The sequence below is a fragment of the Triturus cristatus genome, chromosome 1_2 (genome assembly GCF_964204655.1).
Source record: "Triturus cristatus chromosome 1_2, aTriCri1.1, whole genome shotgun sequence".
In the NCBI taxonomy this organism is placed as follows: domain Eukaryota; kingdom Metazoa; phylum Chordata; class Amphibia; order Caudata; family Salamandridae; genus Triturus; species Triturus cristatus.
In genome coordinates, this window is record NC_140580.1 from 147832213 (window position 1) to 147854889 (window position 22677).

The window sequence follows — 22677 nt, forward strand, 5'->3', positions numbered from 1 at the left end:
TTAAACGATAGGAAGGGGACAAAAATTAAATTGTTAACAACCTTCAATAGAACAGAACACGTGCATGTTACTCTGCGCGGTCTGCATCAAAGCATTGATTCCATTTCTGCTGCTGGAATTTCAAATGGCGTCATTCTGGAGAGAGGGGATGCTGCAGTACTCTTATTTTGACGCTGCTTGTTCCCGGAAAAAAGGAGAATTACCCCTGCCCTCTGGGTGAGTCATCGACAAAGAAGAGTTGGACCATTTAGATTTCTACGTCTTAGATTTGAATTATGGGGCAGATTTATGTTCCCTGGCGCATCCCTGCAAATCAGCATGGATGCGCCAGGGAAGATGCGTCACGCAAGTATGCCCTTGCGCCACCGCAGATGCGCCGCATTTACAATGCGGTGCATCGTGGCGCAAGGACAAGCAGATACGTGACGCACCAGGAAGGTTCTTCCGCACCCCTGTTGAAGCCTACAGGATTGTTAGTGGGGTAGGTACAGAAATTATGTGTACAGTTCAACCTCAAAGGTACATGATCTTAAGCGTTTATTAATAAGGGTATTCTCTCACCAGATTTAGCCGCAAAACTTAGATTGAACCTTCAACCACGAGGAATCAGAAGAGAAGACTTTTTTGCTATACAGGTACCCCCTTACAGATTTACTGTGTAGCCATTTGTATGAGGGGTCAGGGTAGGATAGGAAGAACTGCACGGTGTCTCTCGTGTTCATACTTGTTCTGTTACAAAAGTGACGCAACGGCGGCATAAAAGTGGCGCAAGTCTGATATAAATCTGCCCCTATGTTTCTTTGCTCATGTCAAACCGTAACTCGCGTCCCGGCATAGACTTCACAAAATATGTGAAATGGAGGACTCCCAGGAAACATTGATAGAAGGAGCGAAGGACTCTTGGCTCAAAGTGTCACGTAGTTTTATCTTGCCACGCAAAGATAAACGTAAATAACGTTGGGTATCTGAAATGTTAAGGTTTCTCCATATAGTTTAGCATTTTGTACATATTTTAGGAGAGGGAACTAGAGATTGTGGGAATGTTTAATGTTGAAAGGTTATTTTTTTTTTTATTTTTTTTTTTTATTTTAAAATTTTTAAATTTTGCACAATCCAGAAATAGAAGATACAGAGAAAAAAAAATATTCAAAGCGCCCATCCCTCCCCCCACCCCCCCACTCTGTGTAACAACTGAATCAATGGCACTAAAAGAGGAGTAAACATAATTAGATGGCATTTATAAAAATCGGATAAAAATAAGAAAAATAAGAAAGGAAATTAGAAAAAAGAAAAAAAGGAGAAAAAAGTAGTATAGGAGGTACTAAGAGATAATCCAGACGTCAGAAGGAGGAGAAGTAGAAAAAAAGAAAAATAATTTACCAGCGTAGGGAAAAGAAAACAGGCAAGGAAAGAAATACAGGCCGGATCAGCCTGGCTGCTCTATCCAAGATGTCAGCTTTCCCCACACATCCAGGCCCTTCTTCTGGCTTTTGCGCCCTTTCCTAGCATAAACTGCTTTTTAGGTCTCGCCTGACCAGCGCTTTAGCGCTGCTCTGGCGAGACTTATAGTAAGCGCGTTTTGGAAGTGCAAACAGTGGCTTTGCAGGCCTCCAACTACAGTGCATGTGACCCGTCCGGGCGCGCGCACCATTTGGAGTCCTGCAACCACTTGTTTGCTTTCACTTTAGCCGTGATTCATCGCACCATTTGGCAGCCTGCGTGCCCGCCCCCACTCCCCCTCCCACTCCGTCAGCTTCAGTGCGCGCTTGTTTATACGCGTTAACAGTTGCTTGTTGTATTTGCTTCTACCGAAATGGCATTACGTGTAAATTTGAACTGAAATAAAAACCAACGCCCCAACACGCTTTTTCGTGGTCGTGTGTGTTTTTTAGTGGTTGGCTGAGGGTCCTAATTAAAGGGTTTTGATTTGTGGATCAAAAATGACGTATGGAACCAGTTTCCAGCCTTTATTCCTCCTGGAGTACACTGGCATCTCAAGGCTAGCACTGGAAGCCTGCCGGCTCGGAGGCCGGTCAGTGATATTGGGGGGGGGGGGGGGAGCGGGCACAGGTGCTGAATGAAGGTTCAAGAGCTTCGCAAAAGAGCCTTTCCTGGCTGGGCGTGTAGTCTGTCTGAAAGCCTGGACTTCGGATATGTTCCAGACCCTGTGATGTGGCACTGGACCACTATCGTGTCATCGCGATATTTACTTGTCCCTCTTTAATCACTGGTTCCCAAACAGCGCTTCGAAGCCACCTCTTAGAAAAGTGGAGGGCGAAGATCGAGCATGGGTGTCTCCTAACCAGTCAGACTCTGTAGTCTAGGAACAGAGGCCGGGGTATAGAAACTTCAACAGTGTGGCATGATAGATGTGGCCCTCCTTACCTCCTTGCTGTCTTTCTTACCTCCTTTCTTCTGTCCTAAGCAAATGTAAAGCGGCCTGTAATACTGAGCACGCGCTGCAGGAAGGTGGAGCCGGGATTGGTGTCGACTCCCCAATACACCCAAGTAGTGCTTGTACTGTTGGGCTACGGTTGTCAAAACGGTGCCCTCGCGCAGCGGAGGTTCACTGGTTGGCTTTAAGAATTATATTCTACGCTGTCACACGAGAAGGCAAACTATTTTCAGACGTTGATGTGAACTGCTTCTTTGTTTAACTGCAACCACATGGCCTCCCGTCCGTCCGACCATCCAACCGCGCCAGCTCCACGATGACTAAAATTGGCTTACTTTTTCCTGTTTCTTTGCACTTCGGCTTTCTAGTTAAGCGACAATATTTTTACTTCTGTGAAAACTATCGTTAATGAGGAAGTGATGATGGATAACACATTATGGAAGACCTCCCCATTACCCTGCCCCCTCCCGTTGAAGAGCGGTTTGACCACTGGTTTTAATACTAGTCATGTTGAGGCTTGGACAGCTGTTGTCTTTTTAAAAATGTCTTATATAATGGCGAGAATGTTTACCTCCCTCCTAATCCTTCTACCTTTGACAATCACCCCCCCCCCCCCTTGTTCACAGGAAAGCAGTGTGCCTCACCATAGCCCCGAGTGTTGGAAGATGTTTATTCCCGCACCCTCTCTTTGCCCAAGGGCGACGGTGTATTTTGTTAGCCATCCCCTCCTTACCCTTTTGCGGTGTGTGTGTGTGGGGGGGGGGGTTGTATTCTGCTCATGCCCCTCCCCAGGCAGTGGGGTATTCAATCCCTGCCTTACACAAGGGCATCGTGGTGCATTTGTGCCCCTTTTTAAAGGGAAGGTAGTGGTAAGTTCTTCACCCCTCTACCCAAAAAGGTGGGTTGTTTCTTTTACCAGCCCCTGGCCTTGCCGGAGGGTTTGCTTTAATGTCTCGAAACTGTGGAGTTGATCAAATACAGAAGAATACATTTTCGGCTTGTATTAGCTTATTTTTCTGTTGTAAAAGCTGATTTTGTTTAATGATATTGCAATTTTGGAGTTGTGCGAGAATTCTTCCAGCCTTGCCAAAGGTAGAAAGCAGTGTGGGGTAGTATGCCCCATACCTTGTACAAGTTTGAGGGTCCCCACCCTTACTCTGCTCCCAAGCACTAGGAGAGATTTACAACAGCTTTTTTGTAGGTCCTTACATTTGTTTTCCTTGAGCACCGATGGACCGGAGAAGGAGCTTTGACACCTGCTTTTTTTAATTTTTATTTAGGTGCATTTCCACTTATGCTCCGGGATATATTCTGGGAGTGGCAACTTAAGAGCCAAGAGGGAGGAGTTGTGCCTCACAATACATGAGGAGTTGGTGTAGTGGAGCTGTACACTTTTCAGTGAACCACAATAATTTAATTTTTTGAGCGTTGGAGGATTCTAACTACGATTGGATGAAGGTTGCTACTACTCAGTCCCGCAGCATCTCGTTCATCAGACTGGGCACAAATCCTAAAATGTGGTGGGACTAACCTAGTTAATCGGAATGAATGTGGCATTACAAGAAGTGATATCCGATCTTAAGCCCTCACATTTGTTTAACATGTCTGTTGTGAGTACAGTGGATCATGTTTTTCGAGTATACCGGTAAACCCTCCTGATTAGGCAGATTCGCACTTTTGTAAGCTACACATGTGTTGCCTTTTGTCAGCGTAAACTTCCTCTACCCATAGTGGTTTACAAGAAAATACAGTGGTACTTTAATTATTTCAACGCCTCCTCAGGTGTAGTAAGCTCTAAATAAATGCTATTTATTTTGTGTAAATGCAGGAAAAGTCCAACCCATCTGACCTTCTTACACTGCATGCAAATCTTGTAAACGGGGACTGAACAAAGTGAAAAGATGCCTCCTGTATGGGTGAAGTGTTAACAAGTTGTGAGCCTTTGTTTCCCCTCCGCTTCATTTGCATCCGGTGTGAGGCTCCTGACTGCTCCCAGCCAGGCGACTCGAACAAAAGGAGGCCTGATGACCCCGCAATATCGGCCTTTATGGGCCCTGCTGGAGTCCGAAATAAGAAAGCCCTGTCCCCGCCTGCACATTGTGGATCTTAAGCATACCATGTGCAGGTACTGCTGAAAGTGTCCCGGTGTTGGGAAATTACACCGGGACAAGTTCAGCACACGTTTCAGTGGGGCACAACTTCTTGGCAGGGTGGACGGCGTCCACCTTGTGAAAATAGTGGGTGGACGCTATCCACCTGCATGTACCCCCCGACTCATGCCCTGACCACAGAGGACTGGGCCAGCTAACGGTTGCTGTTCACGTCGCAAACAGGTTACTTGTGAGCTACCTAGTTGCTAGAAATACCCTGTCCCAAACTGAAATGTCATTGAGTGGTTTGGAGAACCAGTTTAGTAGTGCCAGGCATTTGATTTACAGATCTTTGGCAGACTTTCAAAGACGCTATTTGTACCATGACCAGTTCGATGGTGGTCTGGATACCAGTTTTTGCTGTAGCTGTGAGCAAACTTTCAGAAAAACGGCTTTTGTTTTGCATCGGTGAGTCCGGAAGAACCGGACATGCTAACTTTGCTGAATGGATCAAGCAAGTGCCAAATTTCTTGCAGATGTGTCCAGCTGCACTAGATTCAGAAGCAAATCCAAGTGCTTTTCAATGGACTGCACCATAACTCAAAGCTATGAACAGTTGTGTTACATATATAAAATAAAAAAAACAAAGGTTATAGGGACTTTTTTTAGTTAGGCTGACATTTCACCCCTACAAAACTAGAGATTCAGCAGTTAGCTAAGCTTACTATAACTCGCGCCCCCCCCACCCCCAAAGCAATGCACTGCTTAGGACTTCACATATTACATTTGGATTGTTTTCTTTGCCGCACTCTATTCCAGTCCCCTCCTTGTTGAAGGAGAGAAAGGAGGAGTTTGACCCCTGCTGACCCGTGCACCATAAAGGTGCTGCATATCTCCCACAGGATGTGCCCAGGCCATAGGTGGGCCCGTCCACACCCGGAGGAGGCTTGGATGGGCCCTTACCTAGGCTTTGCGTTCCTGGTGCTACTGTCACACTTGTATCCCGGTGTCTCCGCCAAGCAACCAACAAAGGAAGGACAATGGTGCACTCATGGACTGTTTCTGACTGGCATAAACCCTACAGACTGTACTGCAATAAGGTAAGCCTGTGGGGGTGCCACCAATAATTATCCACTTCCATCACTGTGGACCTTGCACAGCTAGAGGGGCTGAGGAGTGTCAAAGGTTATCAGTTTTCCCTTGTATCTGGCACGCCAGCACATTTTACCTCACCATCCTCATCTCTCGTCCTCTTCCCACCCATAAGCCGGTGCTCACATTGGGGGCTCCTACAGTGGTGTTACATCATGTCTCTACAAGGTTGTGTGCTCATCTAGTTTGCCATAATTGGCAAACGGAAGATGGCTGCCATAATCAATGCTGCACCAGCCAGCATGACTATTGACTGCTTCCTACAGCAAGCGGTGCAGGCCCTTGAAGTAAAAATAGAGCTGGTAACGCGCTGGCTTTCGCCTTCACCTGCAAATCAACTGCACCATGTGCCTCTAGCCCTGCAAGTTGCTGTGCCCCTCAGCATGCACCTGGACGAGCTGGCAGACCCTTCCCTTTCCCCCTCCAGTCAAGGCACAAGTAAAATCCAGACCCCCAGGATATTGCGGCATGGATTAGTAAATTTAGCGGCACAGATTAGTACATTTAGCGGCACAGATATGGAAACTTAGCGAGACAAATATGGAAATTTAGCGGCATTTTATTTTACTCGTAATCCTTCATTTTCAACCTTAAATCAATGGAAACTGTTAGAGTATTCCAATTTGACTAGGCAGCCTGGGATTTGGATCAGAGGAAGCAGCCCACAGATGAAGGCTATCCCTTGGAAATGCAATCCTCCATTTTCTTTAGTATAGGTTCTGAGAAGCCCATCAAAGATGGCCTGGTAGCATCCCATAGGAAATGGCATTCTAGAACCTACCTTAGTGTATGCTCTGGGGGTCCAGATTGGAGGGACAGAGCTACCCAAAGAAATAGAATTTATGCAACCAGTCACAGTATGACCTGTGGAATCCACTTAGGAGCAGCTGAGGAGAAACTCCTAATAAAGGCACTATACGACAATGTAAGACTTCAAGGCAATTCGCGAAATCCCGAAGGGTCTGGCTAGGGCTCCGACCATTTGTTTTCATGGGTGAAGGGGGCAGAGGGGCACAACGTTGTAACATTTGCAATTTAATAGGACTTGCATTTACGCGCGTTCAAGCTATTGTCATTTTAAATGACAATGCCATTTATGTTTTATAAACCAACATAAATAAAAGGCATTGTCATTTACAAATCCAGTAGCTGGCACTCGCGTAAATGCGAGACCTATTGCATTGCAAATGCTTGTTCTAGGTGGTATGTAGCGACTAGTCTGGCCAACCACTGAGAGAATGGTGGAGGATCAGCATCGAGCCATGCGGAAGCAACACAGATCCTCCAGACTGCCATAGCTATGAAGATTAGGCCCTCACTTTTTATCCTGATGGTTTCTGATTGAGTCCCCAGTAGAATGACTGTGGGGGTTAGTACAGTAGTCTGGGTGGTGACTTCCCCTAGAAATTCCTGTATTTTAAGAAGGGTTGAGGCGAGTTTAGGACAGGTTGCAAAGATGTGGGTCGAGTCGGCGCCAAACTCAGAACACCGGGGGCATAACGTCCCTTTGCCAGCTCCCCACTTGGCGATCTTGTTGGGGGTAATATACAAGAAAAAAACAAAGTGTTGTGCCTGTAGTTTGGCTGACAGCAAGATATTTTGAGACAGTACTAATGAGTTAAAAAATATACTGGATGAAGATTCGAGTTTGGTATGCCATTTGTCGACTATCTTAGATAAGTCGTCTGGGGTTTGTCTATTTAATATACCGTACAAAAGACCTATCCGAGGAGCCGAGGTGTCACGTAATTTGTTGAGAAATTCTACTTCCATGAATCCTGCCTCACCCCCAACCTTTCTGCAGAGAAAGTTAGAGATAGATAAATATTTGAAAACATCTTGATTTTTCAGACTATATTTGTGTTGCAGGTTTACAAATGATTTGACTCCCTCGCTGGAAATGAGATCCCCCAGTTTTGTGATACCTGCCCTATGCCAGTCCGAGAAATAGGACCTGCCAAAAATGGCGGGAAGATTGTAATTAGTCATGATGGGAGAGTAATAGTTAAATCTTCCCAGCCCAAATATTCTGCGGATATTACGGAAGACCTTATAAGAGTTCATTAAGGTCTTGAATCTCACACGTTTGTAATATCCAAACGAAGTCTCTCGAAGAAGACAGCCCCAATGGGATTCACCGAGTAGAAGTCAGAATGGTGAGGAAAGACCAAATGTAGGTACGGAGGGGGGTTCCCTCACCAGCTCAGAACTATATTGCATAACTGCAGCCCAGTAGTAAAGCATAATGTTAGGAAGGGCCCACCCACCCCGCTCTCTAGGAAGAGATAATTGCCTTAAAGCCCTCCTTGGTTGTGAGTAGGCCCAGATAAACTGCGTAAAGATTTGCTGAAATTTCTGAAGATTAGCTTTGCTAAATTCCAGGGGAACGGTACGAAAGAAGTAAAGGAGTTTAGGAAAGTATGTCATCTTAATCACGTTGCATCTTCCAACGAGGGTCAGATGTAGGTTATCAATCTGTTTAAGGGCCTTCTTAGTTTCTGCCGCGAGAGGAACTAGGTTATCTGCTACGATTTCATCAATACTAGCAGATATAGAAACCCCCAAGTATTTAGCTTTTGGCACCACCCTAGCATCGGTCCAGGTAATTTCCTTATTTATAATTATTTGGGTTTTATTTTTGTTGAAGGCATAGCCTGAGATTTTCCCAAATTTTTTTGCCTCTACCTCCAATGCGGTTATGGCGTTCTCAGGGTCAGGGGAAGTTATAGCCAGGTCGTCCGCGTATGCCATAATTTTGGTGTGGATGCCCTGAGTGCAAATTGCTAAAATGGCGGGATTCCTTTCAATCTGCTTAATGAATGGGTCTAAGTAGAGAGCAAATAACAACGGGGAACAGGGACATCCCTGTCTTGTGCCCCGGGAGATGTTAAATTGATCAGTAAATCGCCCATTAATGGAGACACAAGCCTTTGGTTGTAAATATAGAGCCTGTACCGCCTGAGTAAGTCTCGTCCCAAAACTCATCCTACCCATGACAGCCCACAAAAACCGCCAGGAAACCCGATCAAATGCTTTTTCCGCGTCTAGTAGTGTTAATGACATCGGGTCTCCTGCTACCTGCGCTGCATCAAACAGGGTAATGGCCCGCCTAACATGTTCTGTAGTAACTTTTTTAGGAATAAAGCCATGTTGCCATTCGGAGACTAGGGACTCGATCACGGACGATATTCTGGATGCCAGTATTTTAGAGAAGGCTTTAGAGTCGCAGTTAATTAGGGTGATGGGTCTGTAAGAACTCATCTCTAATGGCGACTTACCCTTTTTGAGGAATATAGAGATTCTAGCATTGGACCAGGAAGCAGGAGGGGAAGCCCCATTGAAGATAGATGTTACCACGTCAGTGAAAATAGTTTTGATTTGAGGGGCGAAGATCTTATAAAACTCTACAGGAATACCATCCGTTCCTGCTGCTTTCCCATCTGGTAAACTAGATAGAGCTTCCATGATTTCATCCCAGGTTGGAATAAGTTCTAGTAGTTCAGTGTTATCAGGGGTGAGCTGTCTGAGATCTATCTCGCTTAGATAGCTGGCTATCTCGCTATCGAGTAGATCGGCCGCGCTACAGTTCTCCTCAGTGTATAGATCGGAGTAAAATTCCTGAAATCCCTTCTGTATAGCGTTAGGATCATTGGTCTCGTTCCCTGTAATTAGTTTAATTGCATGTATTTCATTACTTGTAGATTGTTGCCTGGTTTTGACGGCTAGATTATGCCCAATGCGGTCACTGCACTCGTAATTTTTTTCCCGCTGAGTTGCCCACTTAGCTGCGGTTTTTTCCGCAAAAATTGCCCCTATTTCTGCTTTAGCAAGGACTACCTCTTTTTGGGCGTTTTCGGTATCTTGTCCTGACTTAACCAGTCGGACCAAGTTTGTTTCTGCTTCCCTCAATTTTTCCTGTAAATCATTAATTACCAACTTCTCCTTCCTGTTTTTCCTAGCTGAAAACCTCAAAGTTTCGCCCCTGACCCCCGCCTTTAATGTGTCCCAAACAGTCATTGTTGATGCGGTTCCGACGTTTATTTCCAGGAATTCCTGGATCCATCCTTGCATATGTGCCCTATAGCCAGGGTTTTGTAATAGGGCTTTCTCAAAACTCCATCTGGGTGCCTCCTTCCACTTCCCTAGTCCCTTGATATTTACTATAAGAGGATTTTTGGGCAAGATGAAGTCAGCGTGAGTGCTCGCGCTGCTTGGCTGCTCACGCCAGACGCGTGGATGATCGGCTAGCCGCCCTGCGTCCCGCGATGCGATGCCAGTCCACTGAACGCAGAGAACACAGAGAACGCTGAGGCTGCCACCGAGAGGCTACGAATTTCGGCAACAGTTGCGCGTACGTGGCATCCCTAACGAGGGAAGAATTAAGTCCACCCTTCGCTTATTTATTTACACTTCAGATTCCCTGCCTCTGCTGGAACGGTGCTTCAGCGCGGCCCTGACGTGGACTTTGCCGCTCACTGCACCTTTGGCTCCAGCTTTCAGCAAGACTCACAACTTCAACATGAGCGCCCGGGGGGCCAAGAAAGGTGTCAAAACGAAGGCAGCAGCCACTCTCGAGGCCAGAGATCGCAGGGATACAGCATCCACAGAAGGAACTATTAAACCCAGGTTAGTGTCAGCAAAAAATCGCTGGGCAGAGCTGGGGGGGGCGGGTTGCTTAAAGACTTAAAAGACTCCCAAGATACAAAAGATTTAACATCTATGCACCCCCCCATAGCAAAACTGTTTTTGGGAGCCAGAACTCAGTCTTCAGGCGCTATTTCCAAGACTCTTGCAATCCCCACTGAGAATATTACTGAGAGTATCACTGAGAGTATCACTGCGGTCTCACTAACTATGCTGACTACACCAGATTCTGCACCTGGTTCGCAGCAAGAGGGTTGCCCAGCAGTTATGCAAGAAACTGTTTTGGCTGAAACCGGACCTAGGGTAATTCCTTGCACTGATGGCGACACCAGTACCAATGATACCTCTGTGGCGCTATCAGATCAGGCTACAAACTTAGATATCTCTCTCTGTGTACCTTCTATCAATCCCCCAAAAGGGGCGACCATGCAACAAGCTTTACCAACTCTGCCTTTTTTTGCGCAGGAACCTGGCAGCGGCTTCATTGTTGATACCCTTCTCATAGCGCCTGAAACACAGACGTCGGGTACAGCTAACTTTATTCAGCATTTAGAGGCTCCCCCTGGCGCACAAGCTCCCTGGACCCCAGAAGCAGGACCTGAGCACTTCTACTCCGTCTCCGATAGCACACCCACCTCTTCGGGTGAGGGTGGGTCCGACACAAGTGAAGGGGACAGCGAGGCCTCAATCCAAGACACTGGCACGGTCCAGCGACCAAAGAAACCTAGAAGTAAGAACAAGCGGCGTAGCCAGCTGAGATGGGACTATTCAGACTCTCAAATGTCTTACCCTTTGGACGAGGATGATCCCAACACAACACAGTGGAGATCTACTAAAAACCCGCCTGCAGACCCAGTTGAGCCATCCCTCGCCTCTATCTTAGCTTCCATCAAAGAGTTTCAGGAGGAGGTCCGGGCTGACAATCGTGCGGCCAAAATGCTTCTAAGAAACTCCAGGGAGGCATAAGAAGGCTGAATAAAACCTGCAATGATATCAGTGAACGCGTTTCCATGGTGGAAGCGCGCACCGAGCATCTGGAAACTGAAGCCGTGGGAGTTAAGCAACAGAGCGAATCAAACCGTGCCTGCCTGGCAGACCTAATGGCTAAGATGGAGGACCAGGAAAATCGCCAGCGCCGGAATAACCTTCGCTTGCTTGGTATTCCGGAGGGAAAGGAAGGGGACGACCCGAGACGATTCATTGTGAAACTTCTGCAGGACTCCTTCCCTGACCAACAGGGCTGGGATTGGGACCGAGAAGTGCAGAGGGCACACCGTTTCCCCTTCAACCAGAGACAGCAACATGGCCGCGGCAACACCACTGGAGGACAGCCAAGGGTATTCCTGGTTTACCTTGGCAATTTTCTTCTTAGACAGTTAATCTACGATCAGGCCCGCCCCAACTCCAAGAAAGGGGCCAATGGCATAATATTCTTCGCTAAACCCGACTTTTGCCATCAGACAGTAGAGCGGAGATGGCGCCTGAGACAACTGATCTCTCCGTTTCAGCAGCTGGGGGCCGAAGTATATTTAATGAATCCTGCTAGACTTAAAGTAATTTTTAATGGGGGGACTAAAGTTTTCCTATCTGAAGTGAAAGCTGGTGAATATCTGAACGAACTCAAATCTAGAAAGAATCCTTGATGAAAAAGTTCATTTTTTTTTTCCCTGCCATTTTTCTCTTTACTCTTATTCTATTTTCATTCTACAGTTTCAACATATTTGTAAGCCTTCAAGGACCATGACCATGGTCACATTACGGCAGCTTTATGTGAACCTTAAAACTTGACATAGTGGGCAGCCCTTTTTCTTTTTTTTTTCTGACTGTCTGTCTCGCTGCTAGTCTCACTTTGTCTTAAAGGAAAACAAGGGGGCTACAAGCCGAACGAAAATTTAATTTGTCTTTTTCAGGCGTGGTTGACAGCCGGGCCTCATGACTGACTATCATCATTCAGGTCATTCCTGATTGCTCAGATAAAGGGGGGGGTGGGCAGGGTGGGGGGGGGGGAGGTACGGGCACTAGATAAGGCACAGAAGAATCAAGGGCACTTTTTGGCACTTACACATTTCTGTATCTATTTGTTAAGATATTGGGCAAGGAGAATGGTTTTCTCTTAACTGTTAGATGGCTAGGATAGATTCACTTAGGTTTGTCTCTGCTAACATTTGCGGCTTGAATGATACTTCTAAAAGGCAAAATGTTGCTCAAGGCCTACGCTCTCTAGGGGGCAATATAATCTGCCTTCAGGAGACCCACATAGAGTGTTCACAAAAGCACCTATTAGATTCATTAGGGTTTAAAGTTGTGTGGGCTACCTCGCAGGGCGCCAAGACAAAAGGGGTTGGAATTTTGGCAGACAGAAGACTCTCTCTTAGCAATCCTCGGGTTAAATCAGACCCACTGGGCAGATGGGTAATAACCGAATGCCACCTTTCCACTAACCTTCATTTTACCCTATGCTCACTGTATGGCAGCAATGTAGATGACCCAGGAATTATTAACATGGTCTCAGGGGAGCTGGCCCACTGGCCTACTCCTATCATCCTATGTGGTGACTTCAATATACATTTGCCCTCCGACTGGAAATTAGACAATAAATGGAGATACAAAGGCAGAAAACCCCGAGTATATCAAGCACTAATTAACCTTGCCCAGATCCATGGGTTAAGTGATATCTGGGCCAGTTTAAATCCCACGCAACCTGGCTACACCTTCTTTTCGGCCCCACACAACACCTTTGTTAGATTAGACTATTTTTTTGTTTCATCTTTACTCCTTAGCAATTGTACTATAGACACTGCACCTCGCTTTATGTCCGATCACAATGTTGAAAGGTTATATAGATTTATTTTTCACTTTATTGAATTTCTTCTACCTGCAGAAAGTTTTATGTATCTTTTTATGGGTGCACGGAGTCAGGCTTCGCCCAGGGTGCAGTTTAGGCTACCTAGCCATTTCACACGGCCATTTTTTTGCAGCTGGATAGCCCACATCTGAAGAACGAGGCATGAGGTCACAATGGTCATCTGGTATGTAGCTACATCAGTGCACCAATGGGACAACACTGGTTTAGCAATTACTTTCTACTCCTCAAGACTGCCCTCTGCCACTGCTTGGTAGCTGTGCCGGTGGGAGTCCCATCTCTAAGAGGCGTGGGTCATCTGGTAGCAGGAATCACAGTGCACAGCAGCCAAGCTGAGATGGTCCACCTGTTGTGTAACCACAAAACCCAGAGGTATCTGGGATGAGGGAACAGTGAATTTCCTAGCTTTGCTGCTTGAGAAAGGTAAATGGCATGTTAACTCAAAAGAAATTTGTTAATTTTAATAATCCAGAAACATCTCAATTATCGAATGATTCTTTAGCCAATTAACTTTGAAATCTGTGCTCAAACACAGCACTAGTCCTGTTGAAATAAATATTAAGGAAACACCTGAAGTACTTTGTCCTTGCAGACGATGATTCTTTTTTATAAGCCAAAGCCAGAAAGGAACTAGTTCTTCTGGCAGAGTTGTTTGCCACAAAAAAAGTATTATTCAGTTTGGCCAATCAATTCAAACCCCATTGAGAAGATGGATCTCGGCTTGGAGGAGGGAGAGATAACAATGCATCATAGTCACTTCCCCACAGTCATCTTTTATACAAATGTATAATTTATTTTGCTTTGATAGGGTGCATCAGTAAAAGGATAGGCTGCGGGAACCTATTGATATTCTTGTATAAGGCAAGTGAATGAAGAGCACATTATTTAAAGAAGAGTTTAGCAGACTCAGGTTTCAACAGGGCCCAGTAAGGAATTCAAGGCAATTTGTTTTATAGAACTTCCTGGTGGAATTTCTTTTCCAGCTGCACACAAGATAGAGATATTTAGTTCTAGTATACAAAAATGTGCATGAAGTTGATTTACAGAACTCACTTACTTAAGTTCATCGTTGTTAAGGAGCGATGAAGAATACTGCCCTTTCCTCAAGTAAGCGATTAGGAACCTGAGTGCTTACTAGAAAGTCATTCTGGAAAATCGTGCCACAATTGACAAATTGTCAACTTATCTGGTGCACGGCGGGGACTGCTTGAAGTACCCGCTTCTATGTTATTTCTACTTGTGTTGATGGGATATTACTGCAAGAGTAGCTTTCTAGAGAGATGAGCCCCAAAGCAATGCTGCAAGAACGCATAGGTTATGAAGCCAACTCCCTATCTGCTTGTTCAGTTAAACATAAGAACAGTTGTATCCACTGTGATCTAAACAGCCTTCTCCCACATGAATAAAAAGAAGAAAGACAGCAAAAGAGAATTGATCTCTAGGAGGTATGAAGACTGTATAACTGATGGTAAAGGTAGGAGGCTCTCAAACATACTGACGCTCATCTGACATCTGCTGTCTTACATATAATGCCCTGAAAGGCAAAGGTCCCCGCTATCTGCAAAGAAAACTTATAAAACATGTACCTTGCCGAAATCTCAGATCTAGTACACTAGCCCTTCTATAGGTGCCCCGAATACGTCTCAGATGTACAGGGGGCAAAGCTTTCTCTTACCTTGCTCCAAGATACTGGAATAAACTACCAATTACTCTTCACAAGATCTCCACCTATAGTACTTTTAGGAAACAACTAAAAACCTACCTGTTTTAACTTCTTATGGTTGGTCTCTCAGTCAGGTTTCTTTAACAGCGCCGAGATGCCCCCGGTTGAGTCGCGCGCTATAAAAGTGGAACTAACATAACATAACATTATTGAGATTTAAGAAACCGGGGCCTGAAAAGGGAAAGCCTGAGCCTCACAGATGATTTGTCTCTAGCCCACAACTCGAGTGACTCCAATCTACAGGTGGAGATTGCATTAATTCTGTGACAAATATTCAAGACCCAGCATCTATCCAGATGCCTTAATGAAAGTGGCCTAGTGGTGGAAAGATATCAAGGCTGATCGCTCTCCGACTTTCTTTTGGACTCTTTCTTCTGATGCCTCAACGAAATATGGATTAAAACACATCCTTGTAATGTTTTGGTACCACATTTCTTTTCAAATCTTGGCCTTTACATTTCTGATATGCACTTTGTGACGATGGAGATAAACTGTCTTTGCAGCCATTCCAAACACAACAAACTCTGGTAGCAATGGTAGGGTCTCATGTAGGCCCAGATGGGATTTCCGTTATGCGGGAGTAATCTCATTGATTTCATATTACGCTTGTTATGATGAGGAGTAGTTTACTTCAGTGCCTTGAGGTTGGAAAAGGTTGTTTTATATTAAAGGATTGAATTTCTTTTCATTCAGTGATTTCCTCCAAAAGAATATTGCACATACAAATGATCAGAGAGTTTCCTCCAAAGTGGTATTTAAAAGAGCTGCCAACCCTCTGACATATACCAATGGACAGGCCAGTGAGCATAATCAGTCCCTGACCAGGGTCTCTGACCAAAAGGCCACAGAACCTGTCTCATTTACAAACTCTAGGGTTTCCTATGTCCTTTATCACTGTCATGGATAGGGAATGATTCCTCAGTTGCAATGGATGGATATGAATTCTAACACAAAAAAGATAAAGACTCAAAGAATAAAAGCTCAGCAAACTTGATACACGCAGGGTCAGCTACTAAGAACTGCTTGGCACATTCTCTGCACTGCTTAAACACTGTCAAAAAATGTCTGCAAGGCAGAAAAAGGTACTATTCTTATTTTATCCAATTTAAATCACAATTGCAAATAAGAAATGTGACATCTAGGAAGGGATGACAGATGGCATTACACACAACCATTGGCAAAGCCAATATGTCTTGCTCAGGAGAGCTATTAGCTTAGATAATGTTTTGTAGCCATGCTGTACAGCAACGCGGATGCTTTGCTGAATGACTAACACTAATTTAAAAAAGCACTATGGCTCAACTAGGGCTAATGCGCTTTTTTTCTAAAGTGCATCAGTGCTGGATGTATCATAGTCCTTTTTCAATATTTGTTTTAGCCATGCTGCACAGCAGCCACGCTGCTATACAGAATGACTACAAATCATTTCCAAAGTTGTCAATGCCCATGCTGTACATCATGAACAAAAGGCAATGGCAGAGCCAACAGTCCCAAAGGTGAGACATATAAGCTTTGCCACTGCTTGTTAGGCCAATGCACAGACGATGCAGCTAAGATAAGTAGCAGCAGGAGGTTTAACTAAAAGATGATGTTGCTAAAAGCTGATTTCCTCATGCTTGCAAACATAGCTTTCACTCACTAGATGCTCTTTAGGGCACATGGTTTTAATGTCCTAAACAATATTTACTTGCACTTATGACACCGGGGTCAAAAGATAAAGCTGTTGATATCGCTCCCACCTTGCTGTCAATTAGGATTAGGATTCCTTGATATTAACTTGCACCTCTGAGGTCGGGCCCAAGCCGATATAGCTAAGGTTGACTGCAACATGATGTCAGACTTAAAGATGACAACGCCTTAAAATGCCATCAACATGTTTATCCACATGGGGGCATATGGTCAAGCTCCACAACGTCATGATTGGCTTATTTGATTTACTTGTCAGACCCTAGTATACAGTGCACAATGTGTGCCCAGGGCCTGTAAATCAAATGCTGCTGGTGGGCTTGCAGCACTGATTGTGCCAGCCACAGAAACAGCTTGTAAAATGTGGCTCAGACCTGCCAAGAGTCTGTGTGCAGCCTGGGGCTGCCATTTCGACTTGGCAAGTGCACCCACTTGCTAGTCCCTAAACCTTCCCTTCTCTACATGTTAGCCACCCCTAAGGTAGGCCCTAGGGCAGGGTGCACTGTAGGTGAAAGGTAGGACATGCCCTGATGTATGTGGCATGTCCTGATAGTGAATTACAGCCAATTTAGTTTTTCACTATTGCAAGGCTGCCTGTTCCCATAGGCCAGAATGGGAAGTTTGATTATAACATCTTATAATCCTAACTGACCCAGGGAACATGGTAGAAAAATGAATTTAGTATGCCTGAAAAGACATCTTTTAGTGAAGTTGGTTTTAACGTTCTGTGTTTGAAAATACCACTTTTAGAAATTAGGTATTTTCTTGCCCAACCATCCAGCCTGCCTCTGCTAGGTTGTGTTTTGCATGTCTGGTTTGTGAGTGACAGGGGCTGGGGTGGCTCCAGGAGACAGGGTGAGTCAGCACTAGGCTGAATAGACCTATCTGCATTGGGAGTGGTGGGAGGAGTAGCACCTGGGCCTGAATAGGGCTGTGCTTGCCTTCCACAATGCTGGCTCCACCTCCTGTGGTGCCTCTGATGACCCTGGCCCACACTGACAAAGGAAGAAGTTGTGCACTGGCAGAATGCACCCAGAACTGGTTTGGACTAGGTACAGACACTCTCTGCCTTCAGAGACAAAGGATTTGTGTGTATAGAAAGGGCAACCAAAACCCCAGAACTTTAGATCACTTCTGTAAAATCAAGAGGAACCTTTGCCAAGGTGAAGAAACCGGAGAAGCTGAAGGACGATTACTGCCCATGTGCTGTTTGCTGTCTGGGGTTGGCCTGCAGTGGTTACCTGTTGCCAAGGAAAGGAGAAAAAGACTTTGCTGTTTGCTTTGTCATCTTGAGGAAGATCTCCAAGGGCTTGAACTGAGCTTGCCTCCTCTCTGAAGTCTTAGGGACACACAGACTTCACCACCAACTCCCGCTGAATTTCCTTGCTGGGAATTCTAACCTACAGAGAGGTGCCTACAGCCGTTTAGGACCTCTAGAAACTGTTTTTAGCGGGGAGCTGGAAGCCAGTGCCAACTAGAGACCCCCATTTCTAACAGCCCCCTTATACTCACGCTTAGTCAGATGAGGGTAAAGATCTATAACTTTGCTGATGATATGCAGCTGAGCTTTACCACTGACGACTCAACAAACTCTAAGGAGTTTCTTAGGAATACTATGTTGTTCATCACTTAAAACTAAACTCAGAATAAACAGAAATCATCACACCTAACAACAAACTTTTTGCACTGGAGTCCTGCCCACTGGCTCCCGAAGCTAGGCCCTGCACCTATTCCTAAGAACACGATAAAGAGCCTAGGCATAGAAATTGACTCAGATCTTTCCATGAGCTCACAGATAGGTTCAGTTACTTCTAACCTGCTTTTCCCAATTATGGAAATTTTGAAAAATTTGAAAAATTGGAAGGTTTTTCAGCAGAGAGGCCAGCATTCAAATCATCATTGCTATGATTCTGTCAAAAATTGACTATGCAAATGCAATTTATCTTGGCCTTCCGTGCAACCAGAAATACAGTCTGCGGCTGATACAAAATCAAGCTGCTAGAATCATCTACCAACAAGGCACACAATGTCATGTCAGACCATTGCTGAAGGAGCTCCGCTGGCTTCCAGTGGAGCAGCGATCCATGTTCAAAACAGGATGAATCCTGTTCAAAGCCATACATGGCACAGGTCCCAAGTACATATCCTCTAGGATTCACAGATATTCCCCACAGTGTACAAGATCTATGCATATGAATCTACTGGTGGTCCCCAGATTTAGACTAACCCTGAGCGTAGGACTACGCTACGCTCGCGTAGTTTGCGTAGTTTGCGCAACTATGCGCTATGCGAATTGTACGTAGCACAGTGCAAAAACGCGTAACGTAGCGGGCATTTTTGTTTGCTCGCTGTCCTCAATGTCAAGTTGGCGACCGCTATCAAGCAAATAACATCGCGGCGAGACTTTTTTCTCGTTCGCGATCAGCAACATCAAGTTGCCGATCGCGAGCGTGGAAAATAAACCTCCCAGAGAGATTCTCAATGCGGGAAGGTCAGGTTTCTCATTGCGAGTGGTCGTGTATGCTCGCGACCGCTCGCGATGAGAAACTACCAGTTCGCATTGAGAAAGCTGCCGTTCGAGTACAAATCTACTCGAGCAGCAGAAAATGACCGCTTGCACTGTGCAAGATGCCGTTTACAATGATTGCAGAGTGAGGATTAGCATCCGGCACTGTGCAATCAGTGCAAACAGCATTTTGCACAGTGCACTACGCAGTTCGCGTAGCTACGCGTAGCTTGCGAAGTGCGAACTACGCCCAGGTTTAATTCAGACGCAAATGGACAGGAGGGTCGCCTTTCTCAATACAGGAACCTCAATTCTGGAACTCTCTGCCCACCACTTTGAGACAAGAAACAGACCTCATGCGATTTAGGAAAAAGCTGCAGCTCTCTCAGTAATGTGTCTTGGCCTTGAGGTAAACAACATACACCTTCTTGTACATGGCCCTAAAGATTAAAGGAATTAGTCAAAAGGATTACCAAAGTCAAGAAGTCTAAAGATATAAGCAAGATTTGTGTATTGTTGGTAAAATACAGACATATCAGAAACAAAGGCAAAATACTTGCCATCTTAAGACACTGTTACAGACTAAGGGCCTGATTTAGAGGTTAGAGTCTGACTGATTACTCCAAAACGCATAACATTATTCTACCCACCTTATTACAAGTGTCATACAGTGGGGTAACATTAGCCCCTGCAGTCCCCAAGGTGTGTGGGGGCCCGAGCTCCAAGGCACCCACTCCGGCACTGTGCACAGGCGGTGGCTTCTGGCCTGAGAGCTCCTGACCGCGTCTCAAGGGTGGTGGGGCCCCTGATGTACTTTGCAGGGGGGTCCCCTCAAATTTCGTTATGCCCCTGATATCAAATCATATAATGCACTTGTAATAAAGTGGATTGGCTGTCTGTGATGTTTGTGATAGAGTAACCTGTCTGTTGAACTCTAATTCCGGGCCCCAGGGAACAAATATAAAAGTGAGCTAGAGATATAAGGAAAAAAAAATGAGTGTAAAGAGAGAGAGAGAAAAAGAGAGTTATTGAATACTACAGAAAGATGCAAAGGTTAATTGCTGCATTTAGATATTCTGCTTCTGTTATCCCCAACATCATAGCCTTCATACATTGCAAAACTACAACTACGTATGTAGCTTGCAAATAGAGGAAACAGCAATAAATTCATGGCTTTCCAGAAAGTTCCAAATTAGACGGTTAATACTAGAATAAGACAAAGGGTGAGACTATTTATTGCACAGCTAATCACACTTAATTTGGAAAACATTATGCAAATCTGAAAATGACGCATAAGACCAGCAAACTACTGACAAGAAAAGATGAGGAAAAGTGCTATAAGCCATAAAAACCAAGTTTACAGACATGAATGTCAGGTGAAACTCTACATAAGATTCTTTAATGGCGCTGTCAAACATAAGTCTATAAGTCAGTGAAATCTGAAGTCATTTATTCGCCCAAGAACAATAGCCAGAAAGAACAAATGCAACTAATGTTCATAAAACAGGTGCTGAAGAGCCACATAAATGTACTTTTACTGAAACTACACACTAGCACAATATCTGTTCACAGGAGAGGCATGGTCCGGGGAGGCAGAGCCGGACCAGATAGGGGCCAGGAGGGAATGTCTACCGATGGCTGGAACACCAGGAAGTGGGAGACAAACGCCAGTAAAAGTTACACGCAGCAATTGGCATGCATGTTTTGAACCACCCAATAGAAGGAAGAAGGGCAGGGCAGGGCAAGTAAGTGGTCAAAAGGGGGGGCATGGGACCTCTTACCTCAATTGACCCTCACCTTTGAGACTGGCCACTCGTCATTTGATCGACCTCTTGTCGGGACCGGGAGTGTGGCACCATCGGCCTCATCAAAGAGCAATGAGTACAGTGATTCTGAGGGCACCAGCGGGGGACTGCAGTGATGACCCACAAGAGGGGTCTGTAGCCAACACAGTGGCACCCAAAGGGTCCGAGGGTGCAGCAGAATACAACGTCAGTCATAGAATGGGACCACCAGGACATAGAAGGATTCACAAGTCATATGGTACCTGCCAGGGAGGGAGGGAGCCCACTGGAGCATAATTTTCAGCCCTCAGGATTTATAGAGAAGCACAATAGCTTCATGCAGGGTGCCAAAGCCAAAGGGGCCACAGGGGGCAAGCTTGGGAAAGGCTGCACCACAACATGATGGAAATATGACAAAGATGAGTGTAAATGGGGGCACACTTGAAGATTCCAGCATATTTGCAGCAACTGCAGTGGCACTCACCCAGCAGTCAACTGCAAGCAGGCAAAAGGAGCAGGGGATAACAAGGAGAGCAGCAGCAGGAAGTAGGAAAGTGTGCACTGGTTCACCCTCGGGGGTGGAGCAGGCATTACCCACCCATATAAAGTCAGAAGCCTAATTCAGTTACTGGACAGTTATCCGAGAATCAGAGACACTCATCTGTTGGTGAACGGTTTCAGAGCGGGTTTCCCCATACCTTACCAGGGCCCCCAAAATCCCCACCTGAGTTGGAATCTAAAGTAAGTGAGAGACAGTTCAGACGTGGCCAGGCAGAAGGTGGCAAAGGAACTCCAGTTTCAGGAGAGTAGGAGGTCTGTACGCAGACCCCTTCGATGGAGAATTCATACTGTCCACTCTGGGCATAGTATCAAATAGGAGGAAGGAAAATATCACTTTAGCCATCATTTGTTACATCCACCACGTGAATCAATAAATGAATGCTTGTACCAGGACAGCTACTCGGTATCCTATGCCTCCCTGGATGAGGCAGTGGATTTGATTAAGCGGGTAGGAAAGGTGCCTTGCTAGCCAAGACAGACAGGCATATAATCTGCGTTTCATCTACTCACAGTGTACCAACACAGCTACCATTTATTGGGTTTCCAACTAAACAACGCCTATTACTATGACAAGTGCTTACCCATGCGATGTGCATTGTCTTGTGCTCATTTTGAGACCTTCAGCAGTTTCCTGTAATGGGAGGTGGGGACACAATACCCTGGGTGGGGTTGGAAACACTACCAGGATGACTTCCTATTTATTGACCAACCAGAAACCATGGAATGCGCAGACCTTCTCTGCCATTTCGAGGAATTGGCAGATGAGCTTGGGGTCCCCATTGTCATGGAAAATGCAGAGGGTCTGGGTACCCGGCTAGCATTCACGGGGATTAAACTGGAGTCGGTGGAAGTGATATGCAGTCTCCCCAGCGATAAAAGGGCAGCTGCTTAAGAAAAGAAAGGCGACGTTAAGTAAACTCCAGTAGCTTCTAGGCAAACTTACCTTCACCAACAGGGTGATCCTGGCCAGAAATATTTTTATTTCCCCTTGTTTTTTACTTTTTCAATGTGTGCTGCATTCTGCAACACACTTGGACAGAGGAAACGCCTCTCTGGATTGTTTTTGTGCAGGAAGGGGCCCCTTACTGCCCCAAAACAATCCTGACTGTAAAGAAGGGTGCCTACGTTGGCACTAGGCAGCTAATTATGCACCAGCGCAGGGGAAAAGGATAGGAATTAACCATATTTCATAAATACGGTGCTTTTATGCCCTTTCACAGTGTCGTAGGGCAGCACAGAAAGAAGACTTGCAGCACTGCCCTACACCAATTAC

General features: G+C 45.5%; 1 protein-coding gene across 2 annotated transcripts in view; it reads right to left on the reverse strand.

The window, feature by feature from the left end:
• Positions 1 to 22677, reverse strand: part of HABP2 (hyaluronan binding protein 2) — a 227122-nt gene that overhangs the window by 152142 nt on the left and 52303 nt on the right. The window lies entirely within an intron of this gene.